The sequence below is a fragment of the Amphiura filiformis genome, chromosome 14, assembly GCF_039555335.1.
Source record: "Amphiura filiformis chromosome 14, Afil_fr2py, whole genome shotgun sequence".
NCBI lineage: Eukaryota > Metazoa > Echinodermata > Ophiuroidea > Amphilepidida > Amphiuridae > Amphiura > Amphiura filiformis.
Genome location: NC_092641.1, coordinates 44301480 through 44321982, shown reverse-complemented (window position 1 = coordinate 44321982; position 20503 = coordinate 44301480).

Sequence of the window (20503 nt, the reverse complement as noted above, 5' to 3'; positions counted from 1 at the left end):
CAAAATATTAACCAATCAAACGAGACGTGTCGCCGGGATAGGCGGGAAGGATCCAAAATCCTAACCAATCAAATAAAATCTACGTCGTGCGTGTATAAAACGGTCAACCAATCGTGATTTTTCATGCAAATGAGGTAGCTCTCTCACGTCCGCAATAGGTTGACTTTTTGGTCGTGACAGGTGTATAGCCTAAGTTATTTAATGTAACAATTTTTGGTGGCGTTTTAGCATTCTTTTTTTACATCTCTAAATTAAGCCTAATAAATAATATATTTAATAATTACTCTATAAATGTAAAGGGCAATTATTGTTTATTCTGTAAAATATTTCCAGCAAAAAAAAAATAATAATAATTAAAATAAATAATAATAATAATAAAAAATTAATGGTGATATATCAAGGATGCTTGAAAGCTTTTTAATAAAAATAAAAACAGTAAATAGCAAAAATAGTGAAAAAAAAACGGCACTTGGATTTCGTGCAATATTTTCACAATTATAAAGAAACATATAAATGATTTATGACTATTCAAAACCCAGAAAGGTTTATTCCATATCATGAAGAAGCAAATAGATGTTAATTTAAATCCGCCGGCAAAAACGTGAACTTGCTATAGTCATGCATCATTTAATCAAAATTATTTTATCAAAAGTATTTTTGTCTTAAAGTCATACGTATGATATACGATCATTAAAAAAATTATTTTACACCTGTAATCAGCCAAATTTGTTATGTTTCAGGTCAACTGAGCATTTTTTGCAATCATAATTATCCCCGATATATTAACTCCATTATAACCAAAGTATCCAGGTGGGTTTATTGTTATTCAGCTGAAATTAAAATGGACAGAACTCCTTCCCAGATGTCACAGAGTCCCAGGGTTTTAAAACTTCTAAATTGAAATTTTGCTACCATGAAACATAGCTCAATCCCAATCCTTTTCATTTTACTGGAAATATTAAAGTTTACATTCCACACCACAGATTCTGTGATTCCACATTCAAACAATGTTAAGTGAAAAAAAAGGCAAAACCGTAGAATATTTTAACTAATAGAGTGAAATTTAGCATAACAATTAGTTATTTCCACCGTAAGATTTGAATGCTAATAATCTTTCTATGAATTGGCCAAAAATGAATAAGACGGCAAAATAAATCCATCATAAAGTTTTAAATGCCTAGACTTTATAATTGCTTTAAAGTCTATCATGAATTTGCCAAAAATAAATTGTGTATAGGCAAACATTAGCGGTTTGCCTTTTTTTAAACATTGACCAAACATATACAACTTTTTGACTTTCAATATTAAGAACTTATGCTCAGATATTTTGCTACAATATTAAAATATTCTACCATAAATCGGAATATTAAAAGCGTTACCGTACTTTATATTGAACAACCTCCTATTTTCTTTCAATTTTTGTTGACCACCTGACTTTTTCTATGAAAGCACTTTGAGGTTGAACTTGAAGTACCATCTCATTGTTTGTGGTTACCTGTCATTCATAATGAACTATACAAAAAAAGTAGCATAGGCCTATATCGGATTCCATGGAAGAAAAGAAAGGAAATTTTCTTTCTTGATGTATTCAACTCGGAATTCATCTATCCAAATCAATATAGCGTCAATAGTCTGTCATTCACTAATTTTAAAGTGGTGCTTGCATGGTGAAGTGCAAGAGAAGTGCAATGGCGAATAGGCTTTGTGACCATGGTGACGTAACCGTACTTTTTGAGATGACTCGAACGCTTTGTCTGATTTTGGCCCGATAATATGGTCCAGGACCATATGGTACATCAGGAGCATGTTTGACTTCAATATTTTCAATTTAAGTACATGCTCCAGCTGAGACGAATATAGGCCTACCTAAAGGTATACCTTAGGTATATCCGTCTCAGTGCTCCAGGAGCATGTTTGAACATCTCGATGGTTTGACTTAGAATGCTCCAGGAGCATGTTTGACAGACATGCTCCTAGAACATGTTTCTAAGCTCATGGAACATGTATACTTAAATTAAAAATATTTATAAGCAGTCAAATATGCTGAGCATGTACTTTAATTGAAAGTATTTATAAGTATATGAACATGCTCCTGTACCATATGGTGCAGGACCATGCATATGGAAAGGTGGCTATACAAAAACGATTCTCTTATATTAACCGTTTCCACCTCGATACACCTGAGCACACATTTTCGTCCAAGAGCTCTCAAGCAAGCAGTGATTGTCTTCCACTACAGTCCTTGATTACACACACTACACGGTTGAATGCATAGCATCGAAGAGCTGTGGAGCGCTGAAAAATGGACCTCTTTGATTGGTTTTTGTCGAAACCTCAAGTGTTAATTCCCTTCATCCAATCAGACTTTTTTTTCATATCAAACGAAAGCTATCACTCCCCTAAAAACACTTTTCGTCACTAGGTCAACAGATAACGCAATTCAATGAGCAATGCGAATGTTATTAAATCTGTTGAAAACTACCTATCCAAGCACATTCTTGACCAAAATGTAGGTTTTAAAAGTCAAAACCTGAAGTGTTCCTTACAATATTTTTTAATTTTTATGTCATTAAATGAAAAAGCACACTAATATTGTTCATATACTAGCGCGTCACTAGAATGAGCAATGGCCAATTCTCTTTAAATTGCAAAAACTTATTTTCGCCTCCTTTGTCATATTATGGCTGTAAATTCAATGAACTTTCATTTGGCAAATAATCTGTCATCAAGACTCTCCCTGGATCTCAGAAAATAGCCTATGAAGATCTTGCACTATGGTGACCCAGTGATGATCTTCTTAGGGGTGGGAGATATACAGGTGCTTCCACTGAATGGACTCATAATTCCAGTGATAAATTTATGTGTCTTATCACATTTAGCCAAATTTAGATTAATTGTGTCTCTGTCCTCATTTTAAGTGTATACATGTAGAAGGCATGTGGACCTGGATATGTCAACTGGTATCAATTTTGTACATGAAGATTCTGGACTCGACCCAATCTAGAAGACACCCTGGAATACTCAAATGTTAATAGATTATATATTAATGTTGGAAACACTTTCATCAGAGCGTGAGAGACTCTCCCTGGATCTCAGAAAACAGCCTATGAAGATCTTGCACTATGGTGACCCAGTGATGATCTTCTTAGGGGTGGGAGCCTATACAGGTGCTTCCACTGAATGGACTCATAATTCCAGTGATTAATGTATGTCTTATCACCTTTAGCCAAATTTAGATTAATTGTGTCTCTGTCCTCATTTTAAGTGTATAGAAGGCATATGGACCTGGATATGTCAACTGGTATCAATTTTGTACATGAAGATTCTGGACTCGACCCCATCTAGAAGACACCCTGGAATACGCAAATGTTAATAGATTATATATTAATGTTGAAAACACTTTCATCATAGCGTGAGCCTGTAATATTTTGTGGCTATCTCATCTTTCTTGTTATCTATGCCCGTGTTATCTATGCCCGTTATCTATGCCCGTTATCTATGCCCGTGCAACGGGGCATAGATATTGTATTTGTTGTGTTTAGTCTTCGGCTTCTCCTCCTTCTCCTTCTTAAGACCACTTCTTTGCACTCCTCTAGCTCAAGAACTAAAGTAGCCTCGTGCCCCATATTTGGTACAATGATGGCCCATGACCCCTAGTAACATCCTAGGGTACCCTCGACCCCAGAGGTCAAAGGTCATGGGCTACAGGGGGCAATATGTGTAAAATTTCAAACAGCTCTAGCTCAAGAACTACAGCGCCCTCAGGGTTCATACTTAGTATAATGATGGCCCATGACCCCTAGAAGTAACTAATGGTAGCCACGACCCCAGAGGTCAAAGGTCACTGGCTACAGGGAGCAATATATTTAAATTTTTTAAATCGCTTTAGCTCAAGAACTATAGCGCCCTCAGGGTTCATGCTTGGTACAATGATGACCCATGACCCTTAGATATTTTCTGCAGTAACATCGACCCCAGAGGTCAAAGGTCATGGGCTACAGGGATCATTATGTGTAAAATTTCAAACATCTCCAGCTCAAGAACTACAGCGCCCTCAGGGTTCATACTTGGTACAATGATGGCCCATAACCCTAGATGTATTCTGTGAAAGCCGCAACCCCAGAGGTCAAAGTTCAAAGGCTTTAAACTGCAAATTAGGTACAAACTATTAACACAGTGTAGCGCAATAGGCCGCATTTTGTTAGCTACCTGTATTTGCAATGATAACGGCCTGAATCGTACGTCAAGGAAACTGAACACTTGACAAAAACTCCCTTAAAAGGGAATGTGTAGGCATTTTGATTTTGGTTCCTTGGATCACCTCAATAGGTTGTCATGATAGGACAAGGGGTGTGGTTGGTTAAGGGGTGGGGTATAAGAGAGAGTGTGGTCAAGTCTGGTGGTGTTTAAGAGAGAGTGAGGATCTGATGGGGTATAAAAGAGAGTGATGGCTTAATAGTAGTGTATTAAAGAGAGTGTGGACCAGTCTGGTGGTGTTTTAGAGCGAGTGAGTGTCTGGTGGAGTATAAGAGAGAGAGAGAGTGAGGGTCTGGTGGGGTATTAGAGAGAGTGTGGTCCAGGCTGGTGGTGTTTTAGAGAGATTGATGGTCTAATGGGGTATAAGAGAGAGTGAAGACTTGGTAGGGTATAAGAGAGAGTGTGGGCCAGTCTGGTGGTGCTTTAGAGAGAGTGTGTGTATAGTGGAGTATAAGAGAGAGTTAAGGCTTGGTGGGGTATTAGAGAGAGTATGGGCCAGCCTGGTGGTGTTTTAGAGCGAGTGAGTGTCTGGTGGATTATAAGAGAGAGTGAGGGTCTGGTGGGTGGGGTATGAGAGAGAGTGTGGGCCAGTCTGGTGGTGTTTTAGAGCGAGTGAGTGTCTGGTGGAGTATAAGAGAGCGTGAGGGTCTGGTGGGGTATTAGAGAGAGTGTGGTCCAGTCTGGTGGTGTTTTAGAGAGATTGATGTTCTGATGGGGTATAAGAGAGAGTGAAGGCTTGGTAGGGTATAAGAGAGAGTGTGGGCCAGTCTGGTGGTGTTTTAGAGAGAGTGAGTGTATAGTGGAGTATAAGAGAGAGTGAAGGCTTGGTGGGGTATTAGAGAGAGTATGGGTCAGCCTGGTGGTGTTTTAGAGCGAGTGAGTTTCTGGTGGAGTATAAGAGAGAGTGAGGGTCTGGTGGGGTATCAGAGAGAGTGTGGTCCAGTCTGGTGGTGTTTTAGAGAGAGTGATGGTCTGGTGGGGTATAAATGAGAGTGAAGGCTTGGTAGGGTATTAGAGAGAGTGTGGGCCAGTCTAGTGTTATGAGCATTACATTGTATATCAAATGAAAGTTTAAAACAAAGGGTTTCACATGGTGCTCACCAAGTTTTCGTTTGTGAATAGGGGAAGGGGTTAATTAGGTGCGGTCACGGGCATAGATATTCGTGTTTGGTCAAACACAACTGTGGTTTCTAGTTTAGTTCTTTATTCATTATCAATACCACTGTACCACCAGGAGCTACCAGGGGCACGAATATCATTAGGCCCTAATGGTAACGTCACCTTTCGGACCTTGTATGATCTTCAAGGACGCTCATTGAACTCTTATAACCATTTCGTTGCTGTTAATCAAGGACTATCATCATTTACAACAACTGTTCATTGTTAAATTTCGTTTGAGTTTTCACCATGTTCACCACCATCTGGAGAAATTTCCGTGATGACCCCGGGGATGACCCTGTGTTCATTTCTGGGAGTACCTGTGACTTCAAGCAGGTACAGGCGTCCTCTGCAGAGTGTCCTGCCCATATAGAGTGATACAAAAATCGAATATTTTTGCAGTAATGTTTTGAAGGAACAAGCTTGCAAATGAATCCAAATTCTTCACCGTGCGACAAAGTAACATACCTAATTGTTCTACGAACTTTTTGACCGCCCCTCGTACCTTGTGTAACCACGCGCACTTCATGCTTTTATACATTCAAATTCATTGATTTGGGGCTAAAATTGCACATGTTTTGTGTGAAATACGCGTATACGGCGGTTCAGTGGCGTAACTAGACATTTTCATTTGGGGGAGGGGGGCAATTTGTGTTTTTTAAGGTTAAAATGACCAGATATGAGGTTAATTAATAACTCTCAGAAGTAGGCCTACTTTAACTTTTTTTCATTTGGGGGAAAACAGGGGGCAAGAGTTCAAAATGGGGGGGCTCCAGCCCCTGCCCCCCTGCTGGTTACGCCACTGCGGCGGTTGTCCCTACCAGCAAACACGAAAACGTTTTAAAACGTTTAAATAAAGCTAAATAAGTTATATTTTGGCTTTTGGTTTAGGTAAAAAGTTTCTTAGTTTCTTTCTATCAACATGGGGGGAGGTGAAAATTGAAAATTATTGAAGATTATTGGGGGGCTGAAAGGTATTCCAGTTCCCGGTTCCTTCTGACTGGGGTCCAGTTGTTGCCGAAATGAGTAACATAATATTATGTAAATTTGGACATAGATGGTTTGGGCTTTAAGCCAGAAATCTTTCTTCCATGAATCGACTGAACATCTTATAGATAGATAGCCCTCTCGCATTGGCATTCATTTTCCTGCGAATCTGCCACGGTGGCGTAACCAGACCTGACCTTCAGTTCCGGGGAGAGAAGATTTAAAAAAATCCCAAGAAGCGTTAAACGGGTGGGGTCCAGGGGCACGGGCCCGCGTTGTGTTTCAGATTATAAATTTCACAATAGATTTGTTTGAAGCTGCACTAAAATTCTTCCCTCTTTTTTATTTTCTTTTTTCCTTTTCTCTTCTTCCCTCTTTTCTCTTCTTCCTTCCCCTTTCCTTTTTCTTTTCTTTTCTTCTCATTCCCTTCCCTTTCTATTCCGTCTTTTTTCCCCTTTTTGGCCCCTTTTCCTTTCCATATTTTTTTGCTCTTCTTCCCAGTTTTTTTTGTGGCCAGGCTTGCCCCGGCCCCCGCTGGTTACGCCACTGCTCCCCCCCCCAAAAAAACTTACGATATTAAATCAGAAAAGATAGACTAACGAACGGATTCCCACTTCCCATATGAAAAACTTGTGTTTTTCAGTTCACAAACTTTTCCTGAAGTGCTTCTTATTATAGACGAATCCAATGAGCCAAGTCACGGTCAGGATTTGGTCGGCCATCTTTGGGTCCCCGCAGGCCGCTTAAAATCGATGTTAGATTCGTTTGTGTTGTAAACTGTCATCATTCTTTTGTCGTGATGTGTAACACGGGTGATAGAATGCAGTTTAAAATACCCTCCAAGGCCGCATTATTTCACATTTTAGGTGGGATTGAGCCGACGGGGACCCATCAACTTTAACAGCCATTAAGGCAAAGGAATGCGTGAAATTGGATTCGTCTATACATTTGTAAGGCTATAGAAGGCTATTATAATACGCCTCAAACATCTTCATGAAAAAGTTATAACTGAAAGTTTAGAAAATAAAAAGAACATTTAAGAATATTCAAAAGGGAAGCGGGAGGGGACAAGTTGTTTTGTTTGTTTACTTGGCCTAACTGATGAATGCTTGATTTGAACCACATAATTTTTGTACTTTGTTCTGAATTAAATAACAAAAAAATGACTTAGGCAACTATCGTAGTTTAGGTGACGAAAAAAATGATGCAAAATTGGAATCAACTGAAATTTTAGGGACCAGCTTTTTTCACAGATATCTACTGAAAAATGTCATAGAAAGAGGATCTGGATCTGGATTGGTTACTCCGTATTATGCAGGTATACCTGCATCTTTCTTTAAAGCAATTGACATCTTTCATTATTAATTCAACTTCATTTTCTCCTGGATTCTCTTTCTCACTATCACTGTGATCCAGAGATCCTGATGGTCTCACTCACTTCAGTGCTGATGGTCTATGATCTAACATGAAATAGCGCCACCTGTCTACTAAAGTTGACCCAAAATCCAAATCCTACATGTACAAGTAAACGAATTATATTTTAATTCAGGCCACCAAGACCCAGGTTGCTTGGAGATCGAACGCCATGACGTCAATCAAGTTCGGAAATCTGCTGTCCAATTATCGGCGTTTTTACCTCGCCAACAAAATATTTATATACAATTTTACCATTCATATTATCATTCATAACATAAAGTGATACAAAATTAGTATGTATTATATAAACCTTCATGACAAAAGTGATAAATTGTAAAATATGGGGATAAATTTCATAAAATTATTTAAATATAACTCAATAGGGAATTTACTGTAAACAGTATAGAAACACATGCACCTGTTGCAAAATTAGGAAGTCTTGTAAAAGTTTTGATAATTGAAGATTGCGAAGAACAACACAAAATTAGCATTGAAAGATACGAAGAAGTTTAACGCGAAATAGAGCATTATTCTTTGATTTATGGTGCTTTAAAAGACGTAACGGACAGTGATAAATAGTTCACAGCAAAATATTAAGGAAGAAACTGTACTTTTACGAAGAAACTTGGCCGCTTTTTGACAAGAGAACTCGACTCGAGATAATCAATTATCACATAGTACGTAAGCTTTATACATATAACGTTGACTTTAAGCTTACCTATAAAGACTGTGATACACCAGAACAAGTTCTCCGTTTCAATGGAAGTTTGATATAGAATTTACCAGGTCGGCTCTAGGCCGTGCCTTTATAATCTTCTCATTAAGAAAATACAGCTCAAATCAACAACATGGAAATACTGGAATATACTGGATTTTTACATAGCACTAGCAGCAGTAGTAGCAGGCGAATGGAACTAAGGACGTTATGGCTTCTTGCATGGATATTATGCATGTTGTTAATGTTTGGATCAAAAGGTATGCATTTAGGGGAAGCAAAAGCCTGGGTCGGTCGGTCTGGCCTGTTAAACTTTTTTCCTGTTGCCTTTTTAAAACAAATGAGGCCCTTCGCTTCGCACTTTTAAACAATTAATTAATGTCCTGTTAAAGATTTTGAAAAAGGGACTAGGTGACTTTTAGTAATTAATTATCTGTTATTTTCTTTATTTAGTTTGAACAATTACAAGCAACCTTCAACTCATTTTGACTAGTATCGTACATATTATATAGGTATGCTAGGTAAATTCAAATTTGCCATCAAACTGCATCATTTTATATATCAAACTAAAGCCCTTGAGTAAACAAAGCCAAAACTGAAAACCTTTTTTTTCATAGCACTTTCCATAGCAAAGTTACATCTTGTCAAAGATTGACTTTCATCAAACAATGTCAAAAAGATTCAGCTAGCAAAATTCCCCAAACGGCATTTCGGGGGTGTTTCTAGCTCTTAGTCTCATTATGATAGCAGCTTTTTTAAATGGAACTGCTATCAAAATCCCTCTAAAATTCCATGTGCGAGTGTCTTATCACCATAAAAAATCATATATTTGGGTCAAGTGAAGTATAGAAAACATATTTATGTAGGTTTCTTTCTTCGGCCAGTTGTTTTAAATTTCTATGTAAAAATGCATTGACATTGTCGGCGAATTTGGCTGACTAGCAAATGTGTTTGCCTGGCATACCTATATTATATTTATAAAGTTTAATTTGATATTTATATCAAAAATAAAAAATATCAATTTTTAATAATTTGCCATTCGCATTTCGCACTTGATATTAGTTTCCTGTTAAAGATTTTGAAAAAGGGACGAGGTGACTTTTAATTATTAATTATTAATTATCTTTTATTTTCTTTATTTAGTTTGAATTATTATAAGCAACTATTGACTCTTGGTTAAGGGGGTACTACACCCCTCGATAAATTTGTTCCTATTTTTGCATTTTTTTCAAAAAATAATAACACAATGGTAACAAAAGTTATATATATTATAGGGGCAAGGAATCCAATTACTACACTGGAATTTCAGTGACCCAGGACAAGCGGTTCATTTTTTATGATAAGAAAAGAGGTACCGCTAGAATGTACCTCATTTCCTATCATATATACTGAACCGCTTGTCTTGAGTCACTGACATTTCAGTGTAGTAATTGGATTCCTTGCCCCAATAATGTACATAACTCTTGTTACCAGTGTGTTATTATTTTTTGAGAAAAATGCAAAAATAGTCACGAATTTACCACAGGGGTGTAGTACCCCCTTAACTTTTATGATTGCCAAATCCATAACTATTGACTCGTTTTGACTAGAGTGGGCATTTAATTATTTCACAACAATATTTGATTTTATAAATAAGTGAAGGTGGAGTTGTACTCTTTGTTCATTCATCATTATTGTTGATATTATTAAAGTCAGAAAATGGCAAGTAGAAATAGTTGAAAGTTATTTTACAGGAGAAAATTAGAAATAAAAATGAAATAATTAATTATTTTGAGAGTTTCAACTTTGGACGCGGGCGGTAAACAGGAAACTAATAAGCAAGTGCGAAAGGGCCTTATATCGCGAATTCCAAAAAACATTATTTAATATCAGAAGGACATTCCTGGCATTCAGCATGTAATTTGATGTCTGATGTGCTCTCATGTCGCACAAAAAATGCTGTACAAACAATGTTGCTATCTGATCCCTTAACTTATGAAACATTTTTACAAAAAATTTTGGTTTGAAATAAAGAAAATTTGAAACAAGAAAATCTCAGAATCTCTAAAAAAAGGAAGCAGATGGGGACAATCAACTGGTAATTGTTTTACATAGCCTAAGCAGTGGGAGAATTTGTGGTGTGCAAAAAATTGGTGAATTTTAGGTTCAGCCGCAAATTTTAAGATTTTTCCCAAGATATCCATTTTTAAAGTATTCATTTTCCAAAAACTGTAAGTTTTCACTCAAATTGAAAGAATCCATGGCGATCTGCAATACAATCCATGCAGAAAAAAGTATTGTATAGAAAATAGGCTGTAGCTGACAAATTATTAATGATTCAAAGACAAAAAAGAAGAGAAAATATATAAAATTTAAAAAAACTGCAAATTAGAGCTTTTTTGGGAAAATGCACGCATTTTGGGAATATTATGGACAAATAGTGCAAATCGCAAATTTTCTAAAACTGAACTGGTGCGCGAAATTTGGTCTAAAAAAATTTCCTGGTGCCTAACATAGATCAACTTTTGCAACAGATTGAGAAAAGATTTTGAGTTTGTTGAATAGAAATTCAAATGAATAGAAATTGGGAATTTTAGTATAAATCACCAGGTACTGGTAGATAATCATGATGAGAGAATCCTTTCATTATTTACTACATCCGCAAAGACAAACTGCTGAAATTATCAGCAGGGCATGTCTGACATTTTGAGAGTTTTGATTTTTGGTTATTTCCATCTTAATTTTCAGATTTGACTAAGTTTTGGCCAAAATGAAATGTGGCAGATGCCCGGGGTCACTCCCATTGTGGCCTGTACACCATCCACGATAATGAAAACGTGTAAAAGGGTAGTTTTACCTGAGTAGGCACGATACGCCAGCGTGTCGTGTAAAAAAAGGGTGTCAAAAACATGAAAAATTGGAAAAAAGGGTAGCAAAATTGCAATGGCTAATACGCGGAAATGAAATTTAGGGTATGAATTTTGATGCAAGGAATAAATCCCTGTTTATGGTTTGAAAATCCCTGTTTAGGGTATCGTTTTAGCCAAGGGTTAATCCTTGTTTAGGGTGCTTTTCAAAAGTTGATTATCGCGGATGGTGTACAGGCCACAATGGGAGTGACCCCCTGGGGGCAGATGACAGGAAACTTGAAAGTAATCATGTAAAGATAACATTTTTGAAAAACTTCTCCTCAGCAAAGGTAGAAAATTGATCGAGATAATCGGAAGGGATGGGGAGCACATACTTTAAAAAAAGTCCCCATATTTCTTTCTTGACTAGGTTAAAAGAAAGCAGCTAAACATGCACTTACCATACATTCTTTTATGTTGCAGGTGCAAGAGCCAATTCATGTAACTGTACAGTAGACTGTGTAAATGACTGCATATCAGGATACTATTTTGACATGACGGCAGAAGCGTGTATTGAATGCCCACCTGGATACTAGTAAGTACTGGTACATATACATACATTTAAGACCAAAAAAAATGTCTGTCTCAGACACCGGCACGCATAATTGCTACATGTATATGTGACATGATCAAGAGGAATGAGTCGCATGTCGAAAATGAGTTTTTCACATGTTTCTAACGAGGACATTTAGGGCTTTCAGAGACTGAAAACCCCATGTTGATACAACCTTTCTTTGCAAAGTTACATCAATTTATCAATCGCTGAAAACAATATAAAACAAAAGAATTTTAACACTTTCTTTGTTAATATCTCGAAATCAATATTAGCGACATCTGACTCATTTCCCTTGATCGTGTCACATGTGAACTCCAATTAGCGCTTAGCTCTATGCAATGGCCGTAAAATTACTTTTTTTTCCCCCATATGTTCAATTAAAAAATATATTTTCAGTATCGTATCGCGATCCAATTTTGTCTTTTTTTTTGCAGTTTGGTTGTTGTTTTTGTACACATATCACCATGATTTTAAAAGAGACAAACAAAACTATTCATTGTGTATACTATGTTTCTGTATTTGAATATCAAAAAGTACATACATTGTAAACATTGTGCTTTGACTGTTAAAACAAAGTATATCGCACATCTCATATCTCATTTTCTTATAAATAAAAGAAAAAAAGTGTTGCACTTAGCTTTTTATGCCCATGGCTTTAGCCATGAGGGGGATATTGCGATAGTGTTATTCCTTCTACATGTATGTAGGTGGGGTGTATGTGTGTTCCATTTTGGTTAGGTTTTGCTTTTCGCCTATTTTCTTGGAGACTAGGGGTCACACGTTCCTCAAACTTGGTGGGTGGGTGCATCTTTACCCGAGACAGAACCGATTTGTATTGGTTAGTGAGTCAAGGTCACTGAGGTCATCCAGGGGTTATCTGAGGTCAAATTAGTAAAAACTGTCGGATGGACATGAAACTTGGTGAGTATGTACAGTCAACATTAAAGCCAAATTTTTGGAAGGTCATTTTGAGGTCACCAGGGGTCATCTGAGGTCAAATTAGTAAAAACTGTTGGATGGGCATGAAATTTGGTGGGTACAGTCTACATTTAGAGCCAAATTTTTGGAAGCTCATTTCGGGGTTACCAGGGGTCATCTGAGGTACAAGTTTACTGACCGCCCAGCCAGGGGGATCATGGTTCGAGAACCGCCTACTTTTTACCAATGTGTCTGAGACAGACTTACTTTTTTTGGCCTAATGAGTGTTTTTGTTTTTCTTTTTTGAAAGGGAATCACCTTCTTGGTCAGGAGTTAGTAGTGGAAAAGGGAGAAATAGCAAACAAAACAATCTTACATCCAGTTTTAATTCACTTTCAACGAAATACTGAGACAGCACTATCTTTTAACCTAAATTTATTCAAAATTGTGTAATATTTACCTAGAAGTACTGAGAATTGGCATTGGCATTTCCAAAAGGATTTGATCATAGATAGGCGGATTTACCTTTTTGGGGGCCCTGGCCAGGCCAAATTTGGAGGCCCCTAAACTTACCGTGAGGAAGTCATGTACAGGTACTCAAGTGACCAAGTTATATAAGATCGACAGTGGTGGCAGAAGCATAAAATTTATAGCGGGAGATGAACACACATGTATTTTGTAAGAACATTTGCACTCTTCCGCGGGCAAAGATATTTCAGACTAGTTTAGTCCATAATGAAGGAGAATTTTGTGACTTCAGTGAAAAGTTTTGATTGTATTTTGATCTACCGTATTCATTCCAATAAGCGCCCAGGGTGCTTTACAAAGTCATTTTGGGTGGGTGCTTATTTTTTGCCTGTATTTCCTAATATTTTTGTAATGGCCGTGTATCGGAGACAAATTTACCTATGTTACAAAAGGGTCCCAAGACGTTCTAGTAGCTTTTCAATTTCTGATGCAGTAAATGTATTGCAAGTTTACACAGGATTTCACTGTATCAACATTATCAGTCACTTCAACATTAATGGAACCCTAAAACAAATTGAAAATACTCTGGGTGGGCGTTTATTGGGGTATGGGCGCTTATTGGAATGAATACGGTACATTGTATGTATACATACTGTACAGGCCTATTGTAATACAGTGCATTTAAAGTATTGTTACACTCAAATATAATCAAATAAATTTCTTAAAATGAAACTATATTCACTAAATGAGAAAAGAATCTCGACATGAACACGGAACGCAATATTTTTTTCCCTGAGGCCTAACATACATTTTTGACTCAAATGTAAAAAAAATGCATTCGCACTTTTTCGCAGCTAAAATATGCTAATAGCACCGCAAATAATGCAAATTTTGTGTATTCTTAGCAACCTTTATAATTATAGTGTCAAAAATGGCATTGCTTGAGCCTTCGTTTTGCAGTTATTCCAACTTTTGAGGGTGGAACTCATCCCCTCAAGCCCTCATAACCCATGTTTCTACCCCATATTTCCAAAAATAGACCAAAAATGAAACCTGGACTCCCAAGAACTAAGTAAAGGATTGGGATACGGTAAACATCTCTTTATATCCTCCAAAAAAATAAAAAAAGGGGATCAAAAAAGCAACTTTAATATCAAAAATCCTGTGATTTTTCAAGAAAGGAGAGGCAGAATCAATCAATAGACCAAAAATGAAACCTGGACTCTCAAGAACCAAGTAAAGGATTAGGATGTATAGGCCTATCTCTTTTTATTTGGCAAAACAGGATATATTTTGTTTCATCCCAAAAAAATTATGCTTTTTTTTGGAATCGTGATGGGCCTGCTTTGAACTAGTTTTCAGAAAAAACTCCTCCCCAAAAATAAAAAGGGGATCAAAAAAGCAACTTTATTATCAAAAATCCTGTTATTTTTCAAGAAAGGAGAGAAAGAATTCAATCTAAATAATAGACAGGTAGCTGTACTAGCTTGCTCCTATGTATAGTGCTATTAAACATTGTGGTTGAAAGCTGGGTGTACACATGTAGGAGTGTAAAAATACATGTGTCCAAAATTGCATGTCTTTTGTATGGTGGTTCAACAAAGCGTTTCTTTCCTTTCAGTGATGGCGCCACAGGGTGGGGAATGGGGGAAATACCCCCAGTCAGAACTCTTTCCCCCCTGTTTTTCCCCCAGTAAGATCCACAAATTCTGAACAATACCACTTTTTAGGCGTTAATCTTGCCCCCCTGACATTCACTTTTCCCCCCGAAAAAATTTCTGGCGCCACCACTGTTCCCTTTTTAAAATCGCAAAGATGAGTGAAATAAAAACTTGAAAAATTCATTAAAAAAAAAAATGCGGTTGGCGCTTTACAAATCTGCATTTTCTTTTCTTGTATTAAAAAAAACCATCACAAAGTATGTATGTATACATCCAAAAAGCTCAATTCCTCAAAAGAAACAATGTCTCAAGTGCACATCCACGTTAAACAGAATTACTGCTTTTAAATAAGAAATAATAAAGAATCAGTGTTTATGATATTTTGTGTTTTTTCCCATACTATAATGACAAGAGATTAGAAATATTTAGGCCATCTTAATTAAATTCTGTGTCTCAAAGCTGCCGTGCGCGTTAGTGAAATCGTGCGCGTAGTTCTCATTGAAAATCAAGAAATTCAATTTTTTTTATCTATTCTTATTTTTTTTAACAAAAAGCCGAAAATAAAACTCAAAATTCAGTATTTGATTTCAAGTTTTCGATTTTTTTTTGCAAACGTTGGACACAAAAATAATAAAAGAGAAGGATAATAGTTTGTTGCAGTGATTTTTTTTGTCTGCTATTCCAACATTTGCAACATTGGATATTTTTGAAGACACAGGATTTAATTAAGATGGTCTTATCATAGGCTCTGGAAGATATTGAATATTGGGGGGGGGGGCAATTTTTGGCCTGTTCGAGCGGAGGGGTATTCCCCTCCCAAGGAAGCTTTTGAAATGCATACATTTTTACATGAATTGTACCTTACATTTTGAATTATAGGAAAATTATGAATTTTACCTTATAATTATGAATCTGATCCTAAAATTATGAATTTTACCAGCTAAAATTATGATTTTGACCTCAGATTATTTGGGGGTGGTGGTTCTAGGGTACTTGGGCCCCCTCACCAAAATTATTGAGAGGGCCAGGCCCCCAGCCCCCCTGGTTCCGGAGCCACTGCTTATGAGAAATGAAGCTATCTGAAATGAAGAGTGTGAAGATAGCACCCATATGCTCCTTGAAATTGACATGGTCAAGCAATGTCCACAGTGTTATTATTGACCTGTATACATCATGTTGTGCTAGGATCAATTGTCTTGAATAAGATTTACGTAGGTATGAGGTGAATTCGGTAATCAATAATTGATTGATTTGTGATATAGACCTACTTCTTATGTCATGTCCTGGCATAACACAATGCACACTGTCAACCTGCATAACTAAATTACCAAATACAGTGGTTGTCCAGCACAAAATGCTCATTGTCATTATGTCATAAAACAAGTATATTTGGATTTGGTTGGTTTTCTCTTTACACTCAATTTTCTTTTAAAAATCTAAACAGAGATTTTTTTTTACAAATCTACCTCCATTTAAACGTGTCATATACTGCATACCAGGGCGGGCGCCATTTTGCTAGGGGGGGCAACACAATTTTGGAAAATTGTTATGCTGCCCGATAGCGCTGGCTGTCGTTCTTGCGCAACAGGGGGTGTCTGAGAATTTTCAAAATGAAAGCACAAATGAAGCCATTTGATGCACCATTTTCACCTTTTTTGGCGCCGCCCGTGCTGTGTACAAAAAGTATCTTGATACTTAAAACAAAAGCAATTTCTTAAAGTTAAAGACACTTGGTGGCGTGTTAGTCTGTCATGCTATGGTGAGAATCCAAAGTATCAAAGTATTTTGTCACCTTTGAAGCTTTATCTTTTGTCATCCAAATGTGCATAGCTTGGGGAATAAAGTTGCATCATGCCAAAGGAGATATCAAAATAATAATTTGTCCATCTATCAACCAGTTTAGTAATTTGGTTTTAGTGTCTTAAAAATTACGGTACTTAAATTGTTTAAATGTGAGGATACATTTTTGGGGCAGTATACACACTACTGTCACTACATGTACATTTAGGTAGAAACAGAAAATCTCTAGGTTTTTTTAAAAGAAAATTTAGTTGAAAAGGAATCCAGCCAATCAAGCAAACATACCCAAATATACTTGTTTTATTACACATGGCAATGAACATTTTAAGGTGTAACTTTCCACCTGGTAACTAATAAGTAATATTATGTCAAATTGTAAAAAATAAAAAATGTAACCATTTCCGGATAATTTTTAAAGATGTTCCTCTTTTGTGAAACAACCCCATGATTTTTCATGTAGTGTCATGTATTTTTTTAAATTTTAAACTGCACAGAAATCAAGCAAACATTTCATTATATAGTCACAATTGAATGACATACATTGTACCATGTTCATTTTCAATAATATTTGAAGAGTACACATTTTAGCCATGCTATGTTGCGTCCTATTGTATATGTTGCACAAGCATTGTTGATATGCTGCTTAGGAACTAGTAGTTCCCATGGCAACTGTTTCTTGTTTACAGCCTTTTATTAGTTGACCCCATCACTCCAGGTCCTAGCCAGGGATACTCTTGGTACCGTACTCATAACTGAAACAATAAATAGGCAGTAAACCAACCTTTGTAAAACTCTGCAGGTTTTTTTTCAGTCATAAACTGTACAAGTAATGCATACATTGTACAAAATGTGTAAAGCTACAGAGAAATAACAAAAAGTGACTTTTCTTAAAAACATTACTGTACTGTACATGAATCCCTCCACTTTGTGTGTTCTTGCCCTTCCTTCCCCCATTCTAATTTCTCCCATTAAAAATGAATGTGACTATATTTTTAAACAGCAAGTAAAGTTTAAACAGTGATTCACTTGTATAATTTTTAAAGTTCATTTTTTTGCCATTTTCATTAAAAAGATTGGCATGGCATCTTCTTGTAACCTCAATACTATAGGGTTTTATATAGTTTGTACAGAACTTACAGAAGGGCTATTTTTTCCATATTATCTTATTTTCGATCTAGGTGTTTTTTTTCCATGACTTCACATGTTTTTTTGGGTTTTTTCTATTGGGTAAAAAGGCATTTTCTTCCATAGCTTCCAAAAAGACCTTTTCCCCCATATTCATTTTGTAGGGAGTGTTCAAGTTTAATACCCTTTAGGGAACGAACCAAAAGATTGATAAAGTCCTATGAACAAAACCCGTTTTGGTTCATTGTGGAGAGAGGGGTTTGAGGAGTTTACTTGGTTGGTGTTTTGGTTTGCTCACTTCTGTATCAAGATTTGTGGAAGATGGTTAATGGTTCCTCATTTTCCCAGGTTTCCTTATTTGGAAGTAAAAGTATCATGCCAGAAGATCATACAATTTCTTATCAAATGTCCAGTGGCATAACTTGAGTTAAATCTTATGATTTGTGACACTAATGTGCTCCATGATGGCCAAAGGAGGCATTTTTGAAAATTGAGTTGCTATAATTATTACCATACAACATTAGGCTAGGTTATCATACTGAATACCAAAGGTCTAACATACTGGTTCTGAAGTTCTGAAGGTTTGCGATGTGTATTGTCTTCAGGGTTATAGCTACACGTATGCTGGTCGGTGCCGACCAAAACTTTAAAAAAATGTTTTTCATCATAAAAGTGTAAATTTTTTTTTTTTTAAATAAAAAAATAAAAAATAGGGGCTATACCCCTAGCCTATTTCCGATCCCTCATGTTCGTTTAAAAAAGATTGTGCCCTGAGCCAGCGCTCTAATTGGATAGTAAAATTACTAAATAGCCGAACAACTTGGTTAGCTATAACCCTGATTGTCTTTGTATTTTATTGTTTTTTACGCTAGATATTTTTGCCTGATCTCAATTTCAAATTTGCTGCCTTAATTTGGCCCACTTGACCAGATCATGTCACATTTACAATTACAATCAGTTACCATACTCAATTAACATGGCATAACATGAACCCTTAAGTTTACCAAACTATTGGTTTATATAATTCCCCATATTCAAATCAATAATTACTCCATGATATTTACCCAACAATAGGCTCTCAATGACATCTTATACCACTGATTTGTTCACTTTGTATTTACTGTGTACATTCTGGAGAGTGCTTCAACCTAGCAACGTCTGCTAGCTATGCACATATAGCTCGCAAAATATAGACGCTCAATATTTGCTTAGGCGCTAAATGCTTATGCAGGGAACTTGCTTGTAAAACCATGCGTGTTTCATGACAGTTTTCAAGTACGGAAGTTGTCAAAATCCTATTAGGATGTTTCTTAAGATAATAATGGCTGTATAAGAAGATTATCTAGCAAAAGACTAAGCATGTTTGTATGATATACATTGTAGTAAACTAGTGAAGTTAAGGGTAGATGAGGTATTGTTGGTCGAAGCAGCCCCCCCCCCCCAAATTGATTTTCATTTTCTAAATCAATATATTATTGAGGAATAACACTTTGATGTTTTGCAAAAGTTCATTCTGCAAATCATATGGTACTTTGAAAACTTGCTTGATTTATTGTTGTTAATGAGGTACATGTATGTACGAGGGGGTATCAAAAAGTTTTAGAAATCGCCCAGAAGTGAAAGAGCTATATCAATGAAATTTTGTCAGTGCAATCACTGGTCCTTATGTACATTATGGTCCAAAAATGGTCTCATAGGTATGTTTGCTTTTTTTACGGGATGGCACTAGATGCCAATAACCCGCTGCCCCAATACTGCGCATAAACTGCAAGATTGAGAAAATTGAGGAAAGCAGTATTATTAAGATCCTGCTTTTGAAGGGTTGCAGTGCCTAGAAAATTGATGATGAAATGAAAGTTATCTTTGGTGGTGATTGTGATATGTCACTGTCGCTTTTTGGAAAAGGAATTTTTATTTTTATCACAGATTTTCTGGGTACTGCAACCCTTAAAATGGAACTTTATCATGCTGCATGCCTCAATTTTCTCCATTTTGCTGGTTATGCGGTTACATAGGCAAGTAGTGACATCTAGCTCCTGTAAAAAAAAGTAAACATACTTATGAGACCATTTTTGCACCATAGTGTACATAAGGACCAGTAATTGCACTGACAAAATTACATTGATATAGCTCTTTCACTTCTTTCACTCGTATGTTTTACAAAATACCTGTTGTTGTTTCAACCCTCTTTGCAACATAACTCAAGAACCACAGGACCTACAAAAGTATATCTGTGATATTTGAATTCTTCTACACACTAGCTAAGAAATGATCAATGCAATGTTTGCTAAAGCTCACTATACGTATACCATTCGCAAGATGCTGTAAACTACCTAGTTTAAAATAGCTGCTAACCTTAATTTGATCAATAAGTGACAGTTTTATTATGATGTTCTAATTTGTAAGGCCGTGTACACCTGCAGTGGAGGTGATGGTGATACCATTTGGGGCTATTCCAGTTGAAATCTATACACCCCCTATACATACATACATATACAATTTATACCGCGCATATTATCTAATTAAAGGTCAAAGCGCCTTTACAAACTACAGC